This window comes from Mirounga angustirostris, unplaced genomic scaffold (genome assembly GCF_029215605.1).
Source record: "Mirounga angustirostris isolate CCGP_5_RB_7025 unplaced genomic scaffold, mMirAng1.0.hap1 SCAF_13, whole genome shotgun sequence".
Taxonomy (NCBI): domain Eukaryota; kingdom Metazoa; phylum Chordata; class Mammalia; order Carnivora; family Phocidae; genus Mirounga; species Mirounga angustirostris.
The window spans coordinates 107,530,966-107,548,684 of record NW_026991721.1 but is presented as its reverse complement, the minus strand read 5'-3'; the positions used below and the strand labels follow the sequence as shown (position 1 = coordinate 107,548,684).

Below are 17,719 nucleotides of genomic sequence, written 5' to 3'. Positions count from 1 at the left end.
CCCGCTACCTTCTTCTTCTTCTTCTTCTTCTTTTTTTTTTTCTTAACAGAGAACTCTTTTTAAATTTTTGTTTACATTCCAGTTACTTAATATATAGTGTAATATTGGTTTCAGGAGTAGAATTTAGTGATTCATCAGTCCATACAATACCCAGTGCTCATCACAACTAATGCACTCCTTAATGCCCATCCCGCATCTTTCCCATCTTCTACCCACCTCCTTCCATCCACCCTCAGTTTGTTCTCTATAGTTAAGAGTGTCTTATGGTTTGCTTCCCTCTCTAGGTATTTATGTAAAGGATACAAAATTACAGATTCAAAGGGATACATGCACCCCGATATTTATAGCAGCATTAAATAATAGCCAAACTATGGAAAGAGCCCAAGTGTCCCATCGACTGATGAATGGATAATGAAGAGGTGTTGTATATATATGCAATGGAATATTACTCAAAAAGAATGAAATCTTGCCATTTGCAACACCATGGCTAGAGCTAGAGAGTATTATGCTAAACAAAATAAGTCATTCGGAGAAAGACAAATACCAAATGATTTCACTCATATGTGGAATTTAAGAAGCAAAACAGATGAACATAGCCTGAGAACTCTTAAAAAAGAACTTGAAAAACCAAAGTTGCCATATAACTGCATTCCATAACAGAGCTCAAAAATATTTAAAGGAATACAAAAACTGTCTAGCATCAACAAAATAAAATTCACCATGTCTAGTATCCAAAAAAATTAACAGGCATGCAAAGGGAGAGAAAAATACTTAATAATGAGGAAATCAAAAAATGACACAGATCCACCTCATGCCTGTTAGAATGCCTATCATTAAAAAAAGAACCCATACAAACAAACAACCCCCCCAAAAAACAAGAAATAACAGGTGTTGGTGGGGATGCAGAGAAAGGGGAACCCTCTTGGTCTGTTGGTGGAAACGCAAGCTGGTGCAGCCACTCTGGAAAACAGTATGGAGGGTCCTGAAAAAGTTAAAAATAGAGCTACCGTATGACCCAGCAAGTGCACTTCCGAGTATATACCTAAAGGAGACAAAACGTTATGTCTGAGAGAGAGCTGTACCCCTCACGTTCATAGCAGCGTGATTTACAGCAGTCAGGACAGAGGAACAACGTAAGTGCTACTAATGTATGAATGGATAAACAGACCCCCCCAAACACACACACACACACACACACACAATGGGCTATTACTCAGCCATAAAAAAGAAGGAAATCTGCCATTTGTGACAACATGGATGGGCCTTGGGGGCATTATGCTGAGTGAAATAAGTCAGACAGAGAAAGACTAGTGTGATTTCACTTATATGTGGAATCTTAAAAAAAAAAAAAAAAGCCTCATGGAAAAAAGAGGTTAGATTTGTAGCTACCAGAGGTGGGAGTGGGGAGAAGGAGGATTGGAGGAAGGTGGTCAGAAGGTACAAACTTTCAGTTATAAGATCATTGAATACTGGGGACATAATGCTCTGCACGATGATTCTAGCTCACACAGCCCACATGGTACATTTGAAAGTTGTTGTGAGAGTAGATTGTGAGAGTTCTCATCACAAAGAAAATGGTTTTCTCTCTCTCTCTCTCTCTCTCTTTTTTTTTTGTATCTATGTGAGATTATGGGTGTTAAGTAAACTTATTGTGGTGATCACTTTACTCTAGATGTAAGTTAAGTCATTACGCTATACAACTTAAATTTACTCAGTGCTGGATGTCAATTTTAAAAAGGGCCAAAACATTCATGAATTTGAAGGCATAGCAATAGATATGATTCAGAGAAGCAAAAATACTTGAGAGAAAGAAAGAGAGAGAAAGAGGAAGGGAGGGAGGGAGAAAGGAAGGCAGAAGGAAAGAAGGGAGGGAGGGAGGAAGGAGGAAAGGAGGAAGGAAGGAGGAAGGAAGGAAGGAGGAAGGAAGGGAGGAAGGGAAGAGGAAGGAAGGAAGGGAGGAGGAAGGAAGGAAGAAAGGAGGAAGGGAGGAAGGGAGGGAGGAGAGTGCGTCAGGGAGCTGCAGAGCAACCTCAGTCTGACGTACATAGAGAGGAAGGCCAAGAAAAATACTTGAAGAAATAGTAGGGGAACATGTTATAAGTCTGATTCACCACAGAACCTCACAGATCCAAGGAGAGCAACGAAACTCAAGCACAAGAAAATGAAACACATGTTAGACAGATTCCTCTCAGCCAGGGCTAAAGAGAAAATCTTGAAAGCAGCACGGGGAAGAAGACGCTTTGGAGAGCCTCTGGGGGACGAGACATAGGAGGGCTTTGCCCACAGAGCACGGGGGGCTGGCCAGGCCATGCGTCACGTGCCCAAAACCCGCGTGGCAGCTGGACAGTGCCCACCGGTAGCCAGAGCAGCAACGTGCTGAAAGGGGAAGAAACAGAAAACCCCACCACCCAAAATTCTTTACCCGGTGACCATATCTTAAAAAAACAAAACTGAAGGTAAAATGAAGACTGTTTCAGACGTCCAAAGGGGAAAGCATCTGTCACTAGCGGCCTTGCACTAGGAGAACTGTTAAGGGCGGAACTCGCAGCAGAAGGAGGATGACAGCAGATGGGAATCCGGATCCTTGCAAGAAAGAGATGGGCACCAGAAAGAGCAGGTGTGTGAGTTATAACTGCTCTCCCATGGTGGGCGTAGCTCCCTTCTGGTACCACATCTGCAGTCATGGCAGGGAAGCGTAGGTCCCGATGCTAGGCCTGGACATAAACACGCCCGTGACACGTGGTACCAGAAGTTTCTGAGCAGTGGGAGAGGACCAAGGTTTTAAAATGTATGTGCCACAGCTGGCCTGGGAGTATGTTTTCCACCCGTCAGATGTATAAAATATAAGTGGAGGGTTCTGTTCCCTTCGACAAGTGCTCAAATGGAAATTTTCTACATTTAGTCCTATAACTGATGTAGCCATGTTTATAGTTACAAATGTAACATATTTTTATATGTGCAATTTCTGAGAAAGAATTTTATCATAATGGTGTTTGTAGGGCACCAACCTGTAGCAATTCTATGAATATCTAATATAACCTTGTGTGGATCTGCTAATTATATACATATCCCAACATTTCAAACTGCATCAGGATATCTGACAGGGTTTTTTTTTTTTTTTTTTTTTTTCTGATGAAGTCTCGTACTTCTAGAAAAAAAGAGCCTTGCAAAAGCACCATCAATGCAGTTAAGCTGAGGAAGCAAGAGTTCTAGCAACAGAACTCCTACACATACCCACCAACAGATGATTGTATGCAGCAGAAGAGTAACTTGATTCGACGTTATGTAGTTCAGTACAACAGGGCGGCAATTTAAAGTGCTTTTGGATTACTCTTGTGCAGGCTTTAATTTCAGATTAATTTTCTAAATTATCAATAATTAAAAACAAATGACAGCCGTAGTGAGGAATAGCTGAATTATCTTTTTATTTTCTCTATCGAAAACTACATTATGAGAGCTTCATCATAGGAAGAGAAGATCCAGTGTATTCAGCCAGAAACTGTAGGAAAGAAAGAATATTCCAAAGGGTATTAGAAATTTAGTAATAAGATATTATGTTATTTTCTGGAATTTATGATACATTTGTCAGTTTTTAAAAATTGATAATTTGCTTTTATCTTATTTTCTAAGTGCACATTTATTTTTATATGCCATTTTGCATTTGTTATTTTGATTATATTTCTTAGGACTTGACTTTAATTGGATAATCTTTCAGCCCCACAAAACCTGTATCTCTACAACACAGCCCCAGTAGGCATTAAACTTTGGTGTGCTATCTCCCTGTACGTATTTTAAAATGTAGCTCTTACGTTAGACACTCTTTTTTTTTTTTTTAAAGATTTTATTGATTTATTTGACAGAGAGAGACACAGTGAGAGAGCGAGCACAAGCAGAGGGAGTGGGAGAGGGAGAAGCAGGCTTCCCGCGGAGCAGGGAGCCCGATGCGGGGCTCGATCCCAGGACCCTGGGATCATGACCTGAACCGAAGGCAGACGCTTAACCATCTGAGCCACCCAGGCGCCCCCGTTAGACACTTTTGATGGAGGTTTTATTGTCTCTCTTCCTCAGGTAATTATATTGGGGATAGTATAGTAAAATCTATCCAAAATGAAGAATTATTTGTTAGAGAAAGGAAGATGAATTAACAAGAGATCCTGGGTCTTATCAAACTGAATGGTGATTATTGGATGAACGGATCATACACAAAGAAATTTAACATTTGCATACTCGGGAGTGAAAGCAAAACTCTGTGATTCAAAGTCTATTTTTATTTTCCTGCCAGCCATGATCATGCTTTCCTCGGATAATGCAGGTGTCTTCTGGAGCTCTGGGTCCTTTGGAAAGGTAGGTTTTCTCCAACCGTCCTTCCCTCCCGTACCTACGATTTCTCTGCCTCGAGAGATTTATCCTTATGCCAATAGTCTCCATTTATCTCTGATCACTCAGGTAAATCCTGCCTCTCTCCACATTTCCACAAAATGTTCATTCATCCTGTAACTTTAATGAACCACCTTGGGAGAAGCTGGGACATTGACCAGCTGTAATTCTAGTCCCATCTTTCACCTGAGTATAGATAAATGGAACTTTTTTGACAGGTTCCAGATAGAAACATAGCTCCATGAAAAACTGATGAACCCGATGGTCCCAATGTCTTAGTGTGAAAGATTACTTTTGTCCATTATACCGGACATGGTGGGAGGAAATTTGCTTCTGTTTCGCCCAGGGACATTGCTCTGGAATTACAAGTTCTCAGATGCCCATCCTTGAGCCACCAGGGACGTAGCCCCAGATGCTCATAAAAGATTCTCTTATCTATTCCTAAGCTTGTACAAGTCTTCACTGTGTTGATTTCCTGGTTAAGTCAGTAACTTATCAGGTAAGTAAAATGATCTACCACCAGATAATGAATGGAAGCAGAATTTACCATCCCTTTAAGTTAGTGAAGGTCGAACAGAAGCAGGGCCTGGTTGGCTTATTCCACAGTTCAGAGGAATGGAAGGTTTTCTTCCTTCTCTGGGGTCCAGAGGAGAAGCAGTGCTTTGGAAAGATGACTGGGTGGGAGATTATAAATTTCCTGCTGAGCTTTGAAGTTCGATCTCCTTTAAAAAAAGCTTAAATTTGTTGGTGATACTTTTCCACCTTCCAGAAACCTATAATAGATACTCTAAGATGATCACTTTGATCTAGTCTTTCTGTGTGTAGAAATGTTATGTGCGGAGACGCTTGTGATTGACATCACATAGGAAAGGGGTATAATAGGACTTGTCTGGGGATTGCTACTCCCTTCAAAGTTAGGACAGGCCTAGGCCCCTCAAGTCATGAAATGTTTGCTATTTCTGAGCCAAACTAATACTTTACTGAGTGCCATTTCTAATCTGAAACACTTTTTTTTTTTTATTTGTCTCAGAGGTAGAATTTTGTGATTCATTAGTTGCATGTAACACCCAGTGCTCATTACATCTACTTATTTTTTTAGGGAGACAGAGAACTTAAGTGGGAGGGGCCGAGGGAGAGAGGGAGAGCATCCGAAACAGACTCCGCACTGAGCGCAGAGCCCAAAAAGGGGCTCGAACTCGTGACCCTGAGATCATGACCTGAGCCAAAAGCAAGTCAGAGGCGTAACCAACTGCACCCCCCAGGCACCCCTTGAACACGTTCTGATGAGCCGGTTACAAAGCCCAAAGGAGACACATCTTGTGTGACGGGTAGGTTCGTGCCTGCATTTCCCAGGAACACACAGGTACAGAAGAGAATACTTATCATCACTTCTTCTACCAGATACGAGTTCTGAGGCTGCTACTCAATACTCTTAACCCTGTGTTGTTTGAAAGGAACACCTTGGTCTGTTTGGACATTCATTTGTAGTTAAAGAGACGACATTTGTATTTCATTTATTTGGAGCTAGGGATTTCTGTAGGTGGCATACAACTGCATAGATGTGTCTGTTCATTATTTATGTAAGTGAATCATTTCTCCTGCTGCCCATTGCTAACTGAACGTAATTTGGAGAATGAAGCAACCTTTGGGCAGGTTAAAATAGAACCAGAAAACAGTTCTCTTGTGGTTCACACGGACTTCTTGCTCGTCTCTTAGTGGGTCTGTTTATTTAGGATGACTGTGAACCAACATCGGATAATGTTTACTATGTACTCCACCCTCTCGCTGCTCCCATCCCAGCCTACATAGACTGAATGGCTATTGGAGAATTTGACACCGGGAGAACTACTACTTTCCAACTATGATGTGTACAGGGGATTTTTAAAAATGGAGAAAAGTCTAGTTTATGCAAAAATTGCTTCACCATCTGCTTGCCCTTGTGCCCGAAATTACTGCAATGGGTATTACATAAATGGTAAGACTTTGTGTATTTATTTCTAAGCAAAATATCCATCACTGACCCAACAGTTTATCCATTTAGCCAGCAGAAACCAGAATGATTCCATACTTTTATACCTAGTGTCTTAACTCAGTATAAAGAAGGAGTTTAGAACAGGTGCTTTGCTTTTAAAAGGTCGTGATTTAATCTACAGACCTAACCTTGTATACACTTGTGCTTTCTCATATGATGAAATCCCTTTCTATCAGTTCCTCCTGACTTTGGCTTTGATTACTCAACTCCATGTGACTTTGGATCTTGCCTTGACTCATTTTTGTCTAAATATCAGTAATTTCCTCTGTCCCAAAAGTCAATTCTCCAAGAACATTTTAACTTGTTTTCTGGCCTTGATTTTGATGATTTGGCTCTCTTTTCTATAATATCAGAGATTAAAAAAAAACAAAAAAACAAAAAACTGTAGCTAGGACAGCTTCCTCCTCTGACACCTGGAGTTTTGCAAGTTTATGGATGCAATGAGAAATGGAGAGAGAGATTTTAATTCAGAAGACGTCAGGGGGAAATGAATGGCTTGGAGAACACTAGTGGTATGTCAACAGAGAAAGATTGTTCATCCTTGGGAGAAGGTAGGAATCCAGAATACATTTTGTCAGTTTGGTTATTGCCAGGTAGAGACCTAGCCCTAAGTGGGTACTGACCCTGTGGAGTCCAGACTCCCCCATGTGCTAAGCCCAGGCTTGGAGGATTTCTACAGGGTTTGCCAGATGTTTCCAAGTAGGTGATTCCTACCAGTAAATATCGCAACTCTGCCCCAACTGCTTGTAAGGGAGTCACCCACAGTGTTTGTCTCTTTTTAATTTGCTTGGAGACCCTAACCTCCCTAAAGCAGTCCCCCTCACTGGTGGTCTCTGGGCTTTGGGAGCCTCTGAGCGTCTCCACAGTCTGCATAGTTTTGAAGCAAGAATAAGAGCCTTCCTTGCTCCTTCCTCTCAGCCCAAGTGTCTTCCCTTTTGTGAGAATCTTGACCTGTTGTTGGGTATAGATCAGGACTTCCTCCTCTTTGTCAAGGTTCGTATGTGTCTCTAGCCACATCGTAGTTATTCCTTGCTTACCTGTGTGCCCCAGGTCTACCACACCATCGGAAATGAGTGCTGTATTCATTTCCAAAGCCTTCCTGACCCAGGGCCTGGTGAATAATAGGTCCTTAAGAATACTTATCGAGTGAATTGACTCTAACAATCTTTTGGACTTGCGTAACATGTTTTCCAAAGCTTCTAAGGTAAACGTTTAACTTATTTAATAATATTGCTATTCTTTAGAAGTGGCGTATGTATAAGAATGTGGAAGTCTCTGAAATTGGTCTCAAAAAACATTTTATTTCCTGTTTCCTGTTTGTGATTTGGTTTCGCAGTGTCATTTCTTTGTTGTTCCTTTTCATTGCAGAAAAAGCTAGGAAAAAGAGGCTCCTAGAATCACATCTTTATCTTTTGGAATTATTCAATGGAATATTCTGGAAAAAAGCCTTATGGCTACATTATACTTTTTCAGCTATAATCATACTTACTCAATCTGTGGTAGTTATATATAAAAAAAAAATGATTGGCACAGATAAGAGCATTTCCTATCTACTTCCACAACTGAATTTCCTGATTTTTATCTGACAAGATGTGTTATGTTGACAAGGTTTAGAATAAAACCTGTTATCCATTGCTCACTTTTCCCAGTACATTCCTCTTGTGGTACATAAGTCTTCTTGCTCTGGGTTTCTTCACACTTGAACTTGGAGAGTGCAGTGGATGTCTGAAGTCTAGTTATACTACCAGAGATTGACTAAACAAAATAAGGGTCCTGAGCAGCTGCCTGAACTTGCACTCTTTCCAAGGGCAAATTCTTCTAAGTTATTGTATTGATTTAATTTGCATTCAAATTGCTCAGAATTTTGGCGGTGTGTTTTCACTTGAATGATTTGCTATCAAGTGGAGAATGAATACATGACATGTACAGGCTCAAGTGTGGAGCTGAATTTTAAAATATTTACTGATTTTAATAGAACCATATTAATACCATAACAAAGGATAAACTATTGCAGCAAACGGTGGGTTAGCATTATTTCTTAAAGAAATCCTAGAAGGAGGCATTGACTGTGAATTATCTTAATGAATTTGGTTTTACTTAGCATAAACATGCATGTTACAGTTTTGTTAATTTTATGTTGTTGAGTTTAAATTATTAATTTTTCATTGTACTGAAATTATAATTTAAATCCGTAGTTCCTTTTGATGCCTATTAACCACAGGATGCAATAACTATCATTTAAATGTTCATTTTATAATCTGTGATGTATATTTAATGTGTGATATGTTTATTATTCTAACCATCTGACTGCTTAAAATACAAATAGAAAAAAACCTTTCACTGCGTGTTTTGGCATTCTTGTCAGTAGTTAAACCTGCCTTGGGGCCTACTGAAAATTTTAATAGTCAGTAATATTTGCACTGTCATCTGTCACCACATGGTGTCAAATCCTGTCCATGTAGCGATTGCTCTTGGCTTTTCTGGGTTAAGAGAATACTAGTGTTTCCTAGAGCAAATAAATACACTGAGACTGCATGTAGATCCCGTTGGACTGTATTCAGGCTAAGGTGAACTTTGTCTATAGTGATATATGTGTCTATAAGTGAAATGGAAAATGGGTTTGTCTTTTCAGGAACTTACTCCTTTTTGCTAGTGTTGAGGCAATATACTGGAGAAGAAAAATGTCTCTATTTTATGGGGTGGCAGATGGCATTTAACAGGTGCTCAAATATTTTATAAATAAATAAAAGGAGGAAACATGAATAAATGAAGTCAGCAGAGACACACAGTGGAAATACACCGGGCTCCTGACCCCACGGTAGAGAGATGGAAATTAAACTCTTCTTGTTTCTTCTTCAAGGTAAAAGACAAGAAATGAGCACATTAAGTTGTTAACAGTTAAAAGGAATAAATAAAATCACAACAGTAAGTATTGTGTATTTGGAACCTACAGTGTACCTAGAATTACATATTTAATCCTCAAAGACCTCTTGGTAGAAGCTACTGATGTTGCCATTTTGATGAATTTGGGAAGGCTTTGGTGATTTTTCTCTATGCTGCATTTTAATTAAGCCCGGAATCACAAACAAGTCTGTCATATAGCCCCACTCGTAGAACATTTGCTTCCTCCTTCATATAACACTTGAGCCAATATTTATGATTTAATTGGTTAGTTATAACTAACATACTCCTAAGAGAATGCTGCTTTTGAGTTGCTCCATTTCCTGATTCCTTTGACTGACTACTTCAGAATTGGAGGTAAATATGAACCATATATCTGCTCTGACATTGCTGGGGGAAAATGGACTAAGCAGTTACTGAGGGAAACCATGGCACATCAGAGAAGTGTCAAGAAATGACGATGCAGAGTGCATGGGGGGACATTGTGGGCATCAGGGCTTACAGAATCATAAGCATTGAATTATAACTTGGTAACTTGGCAGAGCGTTTTGCATCCTAGATGTTTGTACATTGAACTCAGTCTTTCTAGAATTAAAAACAAAACAAAACAAACAAAAACAAACCAAAAAGCCTTAAGGAATGCAAGGTTAATTTTGTTATTTTATGAATTCGTTAAAATTCTCAGACCTATAACATAAATTCTATTCCTGAAATAGTTCTCAAATCATTAAGCAACTTGGCTTAGTTGGAAAAATATCTTCCTTTTCTAATGAGTATCTATACAATAAGAAGATAATTACAAACATTGGATAAAGTCCATTAAACTTAAAGAAGCCTTGTGGAGAGCTGGGAGCCACTGAAAGAGACTCTAGAAAGGCATGAGAGTGACCACAGGATGTGGGGGCATATGGTGGGCTGTGGCGTTACTGAAAGTCCTGGGTGGGTTATGGATTTTTCTGGGAGGTAACAAACTATGTTTAGGTGTGATTACAGATTATTGAACTTTGTCCATGTGACTAGTTTAATTTTTACAAAATATTGTTCTCAAAATATCACATAGAAGATGTGACTTGTGTATCCAGAGATTTTATTTGCTTTTTGTTTGCAGGAGTAATATATGTCAAGAACGAAGCGACTCAGATGATGGAAGGGTGGAGCAGGGATTGAAGATTCAGGATGAATTAAAGAGGTTAGTCAAGAACCTTCTCTGTTGGGAAAAGTGAGTTTTTACTGTAAATCGTCTCCATCTCCTTAATACAAGACACCTTTCATTACTTCCTAGCTAGACTAATTGTTTTCCAAGCTGAAGTGATTTTCTGAGACACCTCTGATCAAGAAATCCTTTGTTCAAGAAGCTTCAATGGTTTCCATTGTATATTGAACAAAGGTACGGAGGAGGAAATAGATTTATTGAATTTCTAGACACTTAATGTAATCTCATTTAACCTTAAGCAAAACTCTATGAAGTAGGTTAGATTGTATAGAGGAGAAAAGAAAAAAAAAAAAAAAAAAGGAAAGCACGCTGCCAGGAACCTCTGGGAAGGAGATACTCATGTATCTTGCTCATGTCTCCAGGATCCACTAATGTCTGGGAGACTTTCCAGACATTATCTGTTGAATGAATGAATTTTACAGGACTGCTTTTATACTCTTTACATTGGTCTATACTCTGTTTTGTGAATTTCATATCCCCATGTAACAGTCATTTACTTACTAGACCTACTATGTACATGTCGTACATTATATAAGCAAGATTGGGAAAATATTTGGCTGTTTTTTCCTAATGGACTTCTGAGGTCTAGCTCCACTAATACCTTACTGAAATTATACAGATGGAATTTTCTTCACCAATCTTTGATTTAGGTCCAAGAGTTTCAAGCCGTGTTTCCTGCACCATGTATGATTTCCTGTTTTGACTTAAAGGCATGTGTGAGGCAATCGGAATTCAGAATCCCTCCAGGTTTTATAGTTTTCCCTGTTCTTTAACAGTTGTTTTGCCTATAAATAATCCCATGATGATTATTGTAGCAATTCACACTTATTGAATCTTGACAAAATATTCAACTTAATTCATAAAGCAATAGCTACCTTTCTTTTTATACTCATTATAAGAATACACAAACACAAATTGGTATAAAAGGTTGTGCATATGGGGAAAAGAAAACACAGCTGACATGGGGTGAGCATACAAACGCACGCCTCACCTCTCCTTCTGCCTGTGGTGACTTTGTTGAGCTAGGACTAGGGCAGGCTCTGTGGTGACCCGGTCTTGATTTACCCCACACAGGGAACACCTCTACTTTCCAGACACCTTCATCACTGATGGAGTAGTAGTAAGGAATATTGCAATGGCCTCTGTACTGGTAGTAAGTAGTAAGGAAAGTGGTAGTAAGGATACTCTTTTAGTATAAAGAGTGAATTTAAAAATTGTGCTTTTTAAAATCGTGTAAGTAAAACGAATTATTGAGGAAAAGTTGAAATTTCTCTGCAGAATTTACACCGCATCTCTAGTACCCAAATCTAATACAACCAGTTGTTTTCCTACCAGAGTTTGGGATTTTCCAGCAAGCAGATATGGGCACTGAGGAATGCAAACAGTGTTCTGGGTCAAGCAACGCATCTTGACCCAGATTCACTTCTGAACAGGAAAGAATGTGAAATGAGTAACAAACAGTAATGTCTAGACACATGGGAACAGATTTTAGGGTTCTGATAAAACCCGGTTTGGGGCGCCTGGGTGGCTCAGTCGTTAAGCGTCTGCCTTCGGCTCAGGTCATGATCCCGGGGTCCTGGGATCAAGCCCCCCATCAGGCTCCTGCTCTGCGGGAAGCCTGCTTCTCCCTCTCCCACTGCCCCTGCTTGTGTTCCTTCTCTCACTGTTGTCTCTGTCAAATAAATAAATAAAATCTTTAAAAAACAAAATAACAAAAAAACCCCTCGGTTTTAGATATACTTAATCAAGTATGACAATGATGGCAGTAATTATTATAATAATTGAGAGGCAGAATGGTGTATGGGTAAGAATAATAACTGAGAAATTAGAAGACTGAAATTTCTGTTGCAGACCTGTGGCTCTGTGACGGGCATGTAGCCCAGACCTCTGATAAGCCTCTGTGCGTGTATTTGCATACTGAGAGGGAACGACTAGGCTCCTCTTAGTTGTACCACTGTGATTCTATGGGATCCATGGCAAACTCTATGCCCACTCTTGCAAGAAGCATACCTAACAACCTTTAGTAGTAAAAGCTTTTTTCTTTTTACAAAGACCACATTCCCTTCTTTCTTGGTTTTATATATTACCTCACCCTTATGCATTAATTAAAAAGAGAGATAGGAAATATGCTAGACACTTTCCTTCCCTTCATGAACATAATATATGCTCTACAGTAAGGAAGTTATGTGAAGACACACACACAAAAGCCAGATAAGGTAAGTATGAGGAGTGTTTGATAGATAGTCCTGATTCTAGAGCACTCAGAATTTAAACACAAGCTGCCTGGCTTTATGCGAGGGGGTCAGAGAATGTGTGTATGAAGGTTTTAAGATCTGCTCAGAGGCTTGGAAGACAGGAAAGGATTTAAGATCCTGGGGGTAGGGGTGGAGAGTGGGGGGTACACTCGAAGTGGGGAAATAGCACACTTTAGAGATCTGTTTAAGGAAACAATCCTTAAATATTTTTCTCTGGCCATATTTCCTCCCTTCATTCCTCTACCTCTCAGCCCCTTTTGTCTTTTTAAATCTCACTTTTATCTTCAAAGCAAATTTATATATAATTTTCTATTTAAAGCCTCACATAAGCCCTAGACCATGGCTTCCTGGAGTGTGTTTCCTCAAAAACTATTCCAACCCATGACAATAGGCATACCATAGAAAAAACTAATCATTCTATTGTAAGGATTAGCTGTATACATAGTGAAATCACCAAAAAATTAGGGCAGTAGAACGGTTGCAGAAAATGACACTGAATCTTGAGCTAAAGTCTTTAAGAAATGAAGGACAGTTGTCCCTAGGGTTAGTAGATGACTCAGATAAGGAGCTTTAATTTCATGATAAGGGATTCAAAGTTGGAGTTTTTGGGAAGGACGGGAGGGGACACTTGCCATACTACAGGCCCAAGGGTAGAGGAGAAGAGTGGAGGCATTCTCTGGTCATGCCAGCTTAGAACAAGGGACACCTACCCCAATCCAGGTCCAGAGGTGAGAAGGGTATGGGAGAACAAACAGTCCATTTTTGAGAGCCCTCCAGAAAGCAGGATCATCAGTAACACACTAAGTTTAATTACTACATTAAGGAGATTGAAATGTTAGAGAGAGGACTGGGTATGCAGGGGATCCTACTGATGACTGACTAGAGGGGCCGAAGAAAGGGACTCTGGATCTCGACAAGTAGAAGCTTACGGGGTGAGTAGGAAGATGTGCCGAGTTATATGGATTTGGCCATATAAGTATGAGTATTGATGGTTTGGATTTGCACACTTTTCTTAGTTAATGGGAATGGAAGCCCAGTTAGAGGGGAATGGGAAAGATTGAGAGGTGAGGAAAAGGAGACAGTGACCATGGCCTCCACCTGAAAAACAGAGAGAAGGGGCATTAGCTCAGAGGAAATGTGAGGTGTTACTGCTTTTTTTCAACTGGGAGTATGTTTATAGATGATACAAATTACCTTGAAGTAAAAGATAAATACCTTACATAGGAGAAGGAAAATGAAGTGACAAGAGAGAGGTTTTTGAGTGGATGAGAGAAGTTAGACTCCAAAGCTAAAGTGTATGGATTAGGCTTTGACTGAAGGCGGCATACTCTATTTGAGTACTTTATACAGTTTTTATTTAATTCCAAGAAAAACTGAGTAATATTGGTATAATTATGATCCTCATTTCACAGATGAGGAAATTGAGTCATGAAAAGATTAAGTAAAAATGCACCCAGTGTCACATAACCAGTAAATAGTAGAGTGAGGATTCAAATCTGGGTTGGTTTGAATCCAGATCATGACTCTTCAATATGGCAACTATCGTTTGGTTAAAGGTCACAAGGAGAATACCTATAAAAGTCAAAGCTGGGGCGCCTGGGTGGCTCAGTTGGTTAGGCGGCTGCCTTCGGCTCAGGTCATGGTCCCAGAGTCCTGGGATCGAGCCCCGCGTCGGGCTCCCTGCTCGGTGGAGAGCCTGCTTCTCCCTCTCCCTCTGCCTGCCTTTCTGCCTACTTGTGCTCTCTCTCTCTCTCTGTCAAATAAAAAAAAAAAAAAGTCAAATTCTATGCTGACAAATTTGTAAATGGCTCTGATAATGACTAGTATTATTAACATTTTTGAAAAATCTCATTTTGCCTCTAATCTATTCAGTTGTTTTATTCAACATGTTATTATACTACTAATAGAACAACTAATCAACATATAAGTACACCCATCCTGATAGAATATGGCATTCTGTGAAAGCGCAGGTTGCTTATAAAATCAGTGTAATTGATTCTCTAGAGAAGAAGCTGAACTAAGGGAAAACGAAAATTCCTAAACTGGATTAGAGACCATGCTGTGGGTTCCTCAAGAGTCCTATGGCCTTTTTCTTCTGGAAAGAGGTAGAGGGTGTACATAGAGAGAGAATGCTGTTCTTTCAACCAGTTCAAACTTAAATATGCCTTGCCTTACTACTGTAGCTACAAATATTTTCATAATTCTACAGTTTAATTACTTACAAATTCAAATGTATCTTTAGTAGTTGAAATTTGAGACCACAGGAGATTAAAAGAATGCACAATATAGACTGTAAAATGATTTTCAAAAGAAGAGCAGCAAATGACTTCAGTTACATTGGCAACTTTGGAGAACATGCATTACACAGAAGGAAACAAACAGCATGCAGTTTTATAAACTTTGATGTATTTGTTAAACCTCAGTCATCTTGTTACATGTCCGTATCTCAGAACGTGCTTTAGAACCCAATCTAGCAGCATGTGTTGATGTGTATGGTTTTGGAGAGCTGAGGCAATGTCTGTCTTTTCTATTGTTTTATTATTAGCACCTATTGTACTGCTTAATATTAGGTACCCAATATATATTTATTAAATTACAGAACAGTGCACACTTTCATTAACAAGAAATCTGTAATTTTGCAATAGTTTTAGCTTTAGGGTGATTTCTGGGAATTATGTCTCATTTCATTTTACTCTAAGGGGTCATATGTATCTACCAAATGAATAAAATCCATCTGGGAGCAACATTAAGTGTTGAGGGCAGATGTTAAAAAAACTGTGTCAGTATAATTTTCATGGGACAGGGATTCATTCATTTCAAAAACAAAATTCAAAATGAAAGAATTGGGAATTGTGTGTGTATCAGAAATATTTTTCTGTTTGATGTGCTCAGTTTCCATTTAGATGTTAGTAAAACAAATAGAATAATTCATTTTCTCATTTGTTGATCCATTCGTTCACAGAAAGATACAATCTAGGAAAACAGTGAATTAATTTCAAAATAATCAAAACAGAAACATTTTTATGATTAAAGGCACAATACAGAAGGAAGCAGAGAATTCTTGTTTCTATACCATTGCTTCTGATCACAGAGAATACAATGATAATGAAATTTAAATGAAATTTGGTATGAAGTTATATTAGAATAAGATATTTATAATACTATCAAAAATACCCCAAACTTTACACAATGTTAGAGTTTTTATTTTATTCAGGGAAATGGATATTACAAGAAACTCAAACTTATGCAATAGAACATTCAGATAAATCTTGAATTTACACAATCAAAATAATGTGAAAATCCCAAAGATGAGGAAAATACTTAACATTTAACATTCTTTTGGAAATGTTTGACTCATCCATCTGTTTCATGCTTCTAATTATGCTAAATATTTATAATTGATTTTCAAGGAATCGATTTCCTGACCAAGAGTTGACTTTTCTGAGAAACAAAAACTTTCATTGGACTTTGGAATAGTAAAGACTATGAATACAACACAAAATCAGAAGAATCAGTTACATCAAATGGCCAATATATTTTATAACATGCAGTCCAAAATTACTCAGTTTTATGTTGACAATAGAACTTCATTTTGCTAATATTATTAGCCATAAATTAATATTCTAAAAGGGGCTACCACAATAATTTTGTCATGTTAGGTAGACATAGACTTTTCTATCCTTTGTCTATTAAATATAAATTCAATGTATCATGGCTACAGAGGTCTCACTGACAGGGATACTGTTCCTAATTAATTGTCTTACTTATCTTAGATCAATTCAGGTTTGGAAATCTTTGTTATAATTTTTGAGTTATTTCTTAGTGGTTGACCTACGACTTACAATAAACATCTTCACCTATCAGAATTGACTTCACTCTTATATTCCCTTAGATCCAATTAAATATAAAAATTTTAGTCCTATATTGTTCCATTACTGCAAATCCTTTTTGTATTAATACTATTAATATGAAAATAAGCTATTAAGAATATCATTTAGAATTTAGGAATGCCTGACTGGCTCAATGTGAAGAGCATGTGACTCTTGATCTTGGGGAGGTGAGTGCAAACCCCATGTTGGGTGTAGAGATTGCCTAAAATAAATAAAATTTAAAAAGAACAGCACTTAGAATTTAAAAATAATTAAACATTGACTTGAATTAAATAGTGTTACACACTTAACAATACATTGATATAATTATTACTTTATATAATCATATCTTTTAAAGGAGTTGAGAAAATAGAGCATGTATGTACTTACAGAATTTGTTTTATTAACATCTTATTTACCATTTCTAGCTCTATTAATTCCTTCCTGTAGCTTTTACATTCCCTCTTGTGTCATTTCCTTACTCCTTTACTCTCACCTATCCCCTTTGCACTATTGTCAAATATGTTACTTTTCTATATATGATAGACCAAATAATATAATTACATATGTACTGTTTATATAATTCCTTTTTAAATGAGTCAAGAAAAGAGAAGAAATATACATTGTCTTCCATTAATTATATGTATACTCACCTTTTCTTGTACCTTTTTTTCTTTTCATATAGATTTAAGTTACTGTTCAGTGTCACTTGCTTTCAGCCTGAAGAACTTCCTATTGTTGTTTCTGGAAGTCATGTATACTAGCAATGAATTCTCTCAGCTTTTTTACATCTGGAGATGTCTTTAGCCTTTCTTTTTTAAGTTAGTTTTCCTAAAAAAAAAAAAAAAGATTTTGATTGGCATTTTTTCACTTTCAGCATTTTGAATATGTTCTCCAATTCCCTTTGGCCTCCATATCTTTCTATTCAGAAGTCAGCTGCACTCTTGTTGGGGTTCATTATACATATGAGTCATTTTTCTCTTATTACACTCAGGATCATTTTCTTCCTCTCTGGCTTTCAACCCTGTGACTATGAAGTGTCTGTAAATCTCTTTGTGTCTATCCTACCTGG

The 17,719-nt window shown here is 38.2% G+C and overlaps 1 long non-coding RNA gene across 2 annotated transcripts in view; it reads left to right on the top strand.

Moving 5' to 3' along the window:
- Window positions 1-2,067: 2,067 nt before the first annotated feature.
- LOC135362434 (uncharacterized) overlaps window positions 2,068-17,719 on the top strand; it is a 71,018-nt gene continuing 55,366 nt past the window's right edge. Inside the window, exons 1-5 of one of the 2 annotated variants that reach the window (XR_010407130.1) lie at window positions 2,068-2,617; window positions 4,283-4,344; window positions 5,477-7,613; window positions 9,042-9,269; window positions 10,419-10,499. This is a non-coding gene — a long non-coding RNA (uncharacterized LOC135362434). Of the gene's footprint in view, window positions 4,069-4,282; window positions 4,345-5,476; window positions 7,614-9,041; window positions 9,270-10,418; window positions 10,500-17,719 lie in introns of both variants that reach the window. The other variant, XR_010407131.1, reaches the window with a different exon arrangement.